This window comes from Marmota monax, unplaced genomic scaffold (assembly GCF_021218885.2).
Source record: "Marmota monax isolate L192 unplaced genomic scaffold, Marmota_monax_Labrador192_F-V1.1 WCK01_AAM20220418_F8-fsc00075, whole genome shotgun sequence".
NCBI lineage: Eukaryota > Metazoa > Chordata > Mammalia > Rodentia > Sciuridae > Marmota > Marmota monax.
In genome coordinates this window covers 5,760,293-5,767,547 of record NW_026694772.1, presented here as the reverse complement: position 1 = coordinate 5,767,547, position 7,255 = coordinate 5,760,293, and the positions used below count along the sequence as shown (strand labels likewise).

The 7,255-nt window shown below is 33.9% G+C and overlaps 1 non-coding gene and 1 pseudogene across 1 annotated transcript; one reads left to right on the top strand and one right to left on the bottom strand.

Annotated features, from left to right (window-relative positions):
* Nucleotides 1-2,760: 2,760 nt before the first annotated feature.
* Nucleotides 2,761-3,248, top strand: LOC124079649 (calmodulin-alpha-like; annotated as a pseudogene).
* Nucleotides 3,249-5,759: 2,511 nt separating this feature from the next.
* LOC124079669 (U1 spliceosomal RNA) lies at nucleotides 5,760-5,921 on the bottom strand. Its single transcript, XR_006847420.1, has one exon. It is a non-coding gene; the product is annotated as a U1 spliceosomal RNA (small nuclear RNA).
* Between the last annotated feature and the right edge of the window lie 1,334 nt (nucleotides 5,922-7,255).

Here is a 7,255-nt window from a genome sequence, read left to right as displayed (position 1 = left end):
AAAGTTCTAGGGAGTTTTGATCTCCTATATTTGATAACCGCCATGAAAGAGTGAGGTGATGAGCTTCTGGCAATTCACCCTGAGGTATCATCTTTATTTAAAGACCTCAAGAAGATTTTTGAACAGGAAGAAGATAATACAAAAGAATTGAAATTCTTAGAGAGTCACAATGTTCAGAAGTTAGAAAATCTGCCAAGTCTTATAGCCTTGGGCAAGGCTCCATCTTCTGTTTTTGAGGCTTAAAGAACTTCCCTGAAGAACATCAGATCATGTGGAGGAAGGTTGGTTAGTGTCTACAAATAATGGTTTTCTGGAATAAATTATTATATATACTTTTGTTACACGGGACAGAAGAAAGTCCCAGGTCATGCTGCATTGCAAGATTTTCCCACTCAGTTTCTTGGCAAAAAAAAACCTGAAGATTATAAACACACTTTCAGATGTCTCATTTACAAAATATAATTATTTAAAAGTACTTGTAAAATGTTCCTAAGATCCATAAGTACTATGTAAAGTAATCTTTTATCATCACATATTTCTTTGATTTTACAATAAATGAAAACATCAAGCCACACATGGTGACACAGGCCTGTAATCCCAGCATCTTGAGAAGCTGAGACAAGAGGATTGAGAGTTCAAAGCCAGCCTCAGCAACTAAGCAAGGCCCTAAGCAACTTAGTAGGACTCTGTCTCAAAATAAAAATAAAATAAAATAAAAAGATCTGGGGATATGACTCAGTGGTTAAGTGACCCTGGGTTCAATCCCAAGTAACAAAAATAAAAATAAATAAAATTGTCACTTCTAATATTCCCTCTGGCCTAATCATGTATAGTGGCTTTTCCCGTATAATTAATGAAGATGGTATTTCAGATTCATCATCACTTCAAAAGTTTTCCTAGTAAAAGTAGTAATCATTGCAAATCATTGCAGTACAACATATACTAAGTATGCCCTTAATTATCAAATTAGGCCAAAAATAAAGTACTTTGTGCAAGAATACCTGAAAAATCAAGTAAGACAAAAAGTAAGAAACATCCATTAGTTTTTATAACAAAAAGTTACTCATGACCATGGCCAAGAAACATTCAATGAGTGATGTAGCAGAAGTCAAAAGAAGTGAAGTAAGCATCAAGAGGTGAATATTATCATTTGTTTATGTGGTGTCCCCCAAAATCCCATATGTGATAGATAACAATGCAAGAATTTTCAGAGGTGAAATTATTATGAAAGCTGTAACATAATCAGTGGATTAGTATACTAATAGGGATTAACTGGGTGGTAACTATAGGCAGGAGGATATGGCTAGACGAAGTAGGTCACTGGAAATGGGCCTTTGAGGTTTATATTTTGCCTCTAGTGAACAGAGCTCTCTCTCTCTGCTTCTTGATTGCCCTGACCTGAGCTGCTTTCCTCTGCCATATCCTTCTGCCATGAAGTCGGCCTCACCTTGAGCCCAGAGCTATGAAGTCAGTCAGCTATGGACTAAGACCTCTGAAATTATGAGCTCCAAATAAACTTTTCCACTTCTTAAATTGTTCTCATTGGATCTTTTGGTCACAACAGCAAAAAAGCCAACTAAAACAGTTAACAAGGGAGGAAAAGGACTAGTAAATAAAAACACATTTTTTAAAATATTAATTTATAGGGTGAACATCAGAAATATCAAAGGAGTGCTTCTAAATTGTGATGCTGGTTGTATGATTCTAAATTCAATACAAAATATTGAATTAAAAATGCATAAATTTCTGATATGTAAATTGTACCTCAATAAAGCAGAAAAATGAAATTATTATACATTCTAAAAATAACAATAAAATTTATGTAAATTTGGATTTGAAAGAAATGAAAAAGGTGTGGTATTATTTTGTCTCAATAAGTGATCAGAACACTTGATTTCCTTTTGTCAGTTTGTTTGTTTTATATTTTATTAATTTATCTTTATTAGGAAATTAGAAAAAGAGATGTATAGGACAGAAATCAGTCAAAACTTATAAAAAGCACTAGAAAAGCTTTTCCCTACTTGATTCATCACAACTGATTCCCAAATGTTCACACCTTAATCAGCCTGGTGTGTATCTTTCTAAAGTTCTACATATATACAAGGGTTGGTTCAGGTTAGATGAAGCACAAAACTTAAATAATTTGATAGCCTTGCCAAGAAAAAGCATACAAAATTATACATTTGTAATTAGGTTAAGATACACACACACACACACACACAAACACACATATGCATTTCCAGTATAATATATATGAGGTTCCTTTTTGAATGAGAAGGTAAATCATAACTGATTGATGCAGACTTAATAATTCAAATTCATTTCTTATCAAGTCTCTGAGCATTTTAGACAATTTTCTGGAAAGGCTTGTAGAGAACACTTTCTGGGCAAACTAGCTGCCAGAGCATACTACAGTTTTGAGTGAGGTCCTGTGCAAGGGAAAGGACCTGAAATTTAAAATTCATTACTCACACAATCTGCGAGAGGGTATATGCAATATGGGAAACAAGTGTATAGAGCTTTACAGTAAATGAAATGTAATCATTTTATTTTACTTATTTATTTTTTCCTGTTATATGCAAATATCTATTTAAGATCCCCAATTTACTGGAGCAGTGGAAACTTGTTTTTGGTTAACCGGGGCTTAAACACCTTTCTTACAGGTTTGGTCAAATTTCAAGGAAGCTTCAAAGTGCTAAGGAGTTAGAACAGATAGATCATCATTGATTAGTTCAAGTGGAACGAGTGAGCCAAGTAGTCATGTGTGGTCATGTGTCAGAAACCAGCAGTGCTTGCGGCATTGCTGACCAACTGACTGAAGAGCAGATTGCAGAATTCAAAGAAGCTTTTCCACTATTTGACATTGATCTTGATGGAACTATAACAACAAAGGAATTGGGAACTATAATGAGGTCTCTTGGGCAGAATCCCACAGAAACAGAGTTACAGGACATGATTAATGAAGTAGATGCTGATGGTAATGGCACAACTGTCTTCCCTGAATTTCTGACAATGATGGCAGGAAAATGAAAGATACAGACAGTGAAGAAGAAATTAGAGAAGCATTCTGTGTGTTTGATATGGATGGCAATGGCTATATTAGTGCAGCAGAGCTTCACCGTGTGAGGACAAACCACGGAGAGAAGTTAACAGATGAAGAGGTTGATGAAATGAGGAGGGAAGCAGATATTGACGGTGATGGTCAAGTAAACTATGAAGAGTTTATATAAATGATGACAGCAAAGTGAAGACATTGTACAGAATGTGTTAAATTTCTTGTTCAAAATTGTTCATTTGCCTTTTGTTTGTAACTTATCTGTAAAAGGTTTCCCCCTACTATCAAAAACAATATGCATGAATAGTAATTAGGAATTCATTCCTCCATGTTTTCTTCCCGTGTCATTGTCCTGAACCCTTATTTTAGAAAATTGATCAAGTAACATGTTGTATGCGGCTTACTCTGGATATAGCTAAGCCCTCTGAGCATCCAAACTTTAGATGGAGTTGGTCAAATGAGGGAACATCTGGATTATGCCTTTTTTAAAAGTAGTTTTCTGTAGGAACTGTCAGCATGTTGCTGTTGAAGTGTGGAGTTGTAACTCTGCATGGACTAGGGACAGTCAACAATACTTAAAAGTTGCCTACTGCAAAACAGGTGTATTATCTAGGAACTCACACTATTTTTTTTTTCTGATGATCTTGTACCAGAAACATTTTCTTTTATTGTTAGTTGTTTTTTAAACTTTGCTTAGCCATTTAAAGAATATCTGCTTTTGGCACAATTTGCCTCAAAAATATTCCAAGTTGTTTATTTGTTTTCCAATTTAAAAATTGTAATTTACCCCCCGCCCCATTGCCACAAAAAAGAACAGATCATCCTTACTAGGGCCATTGAAGACACAGTGTGTCTAGTTCCATTATGTACCCATTTTTTTCTTTGGAGTCCTTTTCCCTTCCCAGGGTTTGGCCACTCTCTCTGGAATACTCTAATATGTATTCTTTCTTATCTAGAAGGTTACCTCCAAAAACAGTTCATATAGGTTGTTTATGACCAACAGATATGACTGATAGGTCAGCAGATTAGTACCCAAAATCTTATATTTTAAACACCACTCTACTTACTGTCTTCTCTCTACTCCTCAATGTAGAAAATGTATTTTGTAGATAAAATCAAGAAAATAAAGAAATGCTGCTGTGTTAGTCAGCTTTTCATTGTGTGTCCAAAATACCTGACAAGAACAACTTAGAAAAAGTTTATTTTAGCCTCATAATTTCAGAGGTCTCGGTCCATAATCAGCTGACTCCATTGCTCTGGGCCTGAGGTGAGGGAAAACATCATGGTAGAATGGCACTGGGGAGGCAAGCTGCTAGATCTTGGTGCCTGGAAGCAGAGAAAGAGAGGGAGGTAGGAAGAGAGAGCATGTGCATGAGGAAGCACGGACAAAATACAAACCCCAGTTAACTACTTCTTTTAGCCATATCCTAGCTACCTACAGTTGTCACCTAGTACAATAGTCCTTTCAAATTATTAGGTTACAGCTCTCATAATCAAATCATTTCACCTCTGAACATTCCTGCATTCTCTGTATGTGAGCCTATTGGGGGATAGCGCATATACAAAACTTAACAGCTGCTTATTCTTGTGATTTTTTTTCCTTCTGTTTTTTCGGTCCTCGACATTTATCTTCCTAAGAACTTTAGATATTAAGTTTCTAAATCCAGAAGAGATTTAATATTTCTTTCCTGCATATCCCTCTCCTGAAGCAACAAAATAAGACACTTGAAAGGGTGACTGAGGGGAAAGAGGAGTGAGAAACAAAAGAGATAATTATCAGGGAAATAATCAGTTAAAATATAATATATAACTTGGCCATATATTTTTTGACACACAAAAATGTCATCAATTATAATAATATGACATTGATTTGATAACATTTTCATAAAATTGTTAGACTAAATATATGATAGAATTTGCATCACTTGATTACATGCATTAATCTGTGTACTAACTTGATAATTTTCTGTGTCAGAAGCAAAGTAGAGTATTAACTGGCCTCACATGGAGAATATGAAGATAATATTGATTCAGTTTTGGCTCCCAGTATATATTAATTGAGAAGCCTATTACTTAATAAACTATGCTTTAGGTGATGGGAATGCAGTAGTTAAGAAAACAAAGTCACTGTCCTAATGAAGCTTGGGTTTTATTGGGTAGTATGACATTATACACATAATGACAGGTACAGACAAATAAGAAAACAAAGCAAGCAAAGGCTTACAGAATAATGAGGGTAGTCAGGAAAGATCCAGAGCTCCAAAAATATTAGATGGGTGATTGATGTGAATATCTATTGGAAGTTTCCTGATAGAACAACAAGTAGTAAAGGTATTGTGAAAAAGGTAGCAGTACCAGGAAAAGGAAGGGCAGAAAAGAATGAGTTTGGAAAGAGGACCAGGAGCTAGATCATGTGGCTATGTGAAGAGTTATAGGCCTGGTTAAGAGCTTTGGGTGTTTTTCTTAGAAAGAGTAATTAATGAACTTATGGGAACTTTTCTGTTTTTGTTGCTTAGCTTTGTTTCTTTTATTCAGAATGTCATGTTTTTCATAAACAGTGCTCAAAGTAACTATTTTTAGGACTGATATGTTAATTTCAAGACCTACATACTAAAGTAACAACAGAGTCAAATTTGCATTCTAAATTTAAGAAAAATGGGATGAAATATAAATAACATGTAGAATTTTATTCTTTTTTTTTCCCCAGGGAGAGCATGAACAGAGTCCCCACTATCACAAACTATGCAGTCAAGCTTCTCACATTTTGGGAAATAGCAGGGGTCAGCGCGTGCGGAGTGCAATGGAGAAGCCTCGCCCTGGGAAAACCACCTTCGTGATCGTGGTATCTCCCCTGCTAGGTAAGTATTAGAATTTTATTCTTAAAATGAGCAGTTTAGAACACATGGATTTGATCACAAACATTAGAACAATAGAATCGTAAAACATTCTGTGTTAAGTGTTAAGCAAACAGGCAAGTTTTCCTACGTTTCATCACACTGCCAAAGTAAGATATATCCTATAAAATGTAATTAAAATTATTTTAAAATATATTTAAAAAGTAACTTTGGAATCATTGAAGTCAATGTTGGTGTAACAGAGAAAAATGTTTAAGAAGATCTTTCAAATGGAAATCATGTATTCAACTATGTAAGGGTTTCCAAGTTAAATAGGTTGCCTAGAATGACAATCAGAACACCAGATAACATTTTTACACAATTAAGTTGTGTTCAAAGCCAGCCTCAGCAACTTAGTGAGGCTTGCTGACTTAGAGAGACCCTGTCTCAAAAAAAAAAAAAAAAAATTAAATGTTGGGGTTCAATCATTGGTACAAAAAAAGTGATAACAATGTCACAAATTCTTGTGAACTGATCAATTAAAATTGTTTTACATCACCTAAAGAAGTATCCCAGTAAACCTCTTAGACTGTGTCCTAAGGAAATAATCAGAGATATGGGATATTTAAAAATAATCATCTTTTCTCACTAAAAGAAAAATAGATACAATATAAATATCCAACAGTAAGGCAAAAACATTGTACTTTTTTGTACCATGTAATAGTACCATGACAGTAGATGTTCACTAATATTCAATAGGGTAACTAAATAATGAAAGAATGAGATATTTTCTGTGACTCTTGTTTTCCATTCAGGTACATTAAGCTATCATGCTTGATTCTTCAAGAAGATCATATTTTGATTTGACAAGTACAACATTTGCCTTTTCTAATATTATAATTATTAATCTTAATTTGAGAAATATATTAATTTACTTGGGGCTTGGGAGGATATTTCTTTGGTTATTGTCGCCTATGTACAAGTATTTCATTATATTTTAAAACTTCAAAAGCTAGGTTAAAAAGTCAGGAAAGTTGTTGCATCTGTTAATGCAAAATATACAATAGCCCTGTCTTCCACTCTATATTTATTTATATATATATAAGCAAATATATATATATATATATATATATATATATATATATATATATATATATCAAGGTCACATATGTGAGTATATTTTCTTCTGATTAAAAACAATTTTTCTTTTAATAGCTCATTTATGAAGAGAGGAGATTTTATTATCAGTTTTATTAGATGTTATTTACTTTTTCATTTTTTTCAGGTGTGCAATTAACTTTATGCTGAAGATATGTCAGACTAGTTTATGAAATTATTGTTTTACTTGAGTTAACTACTATTCCCT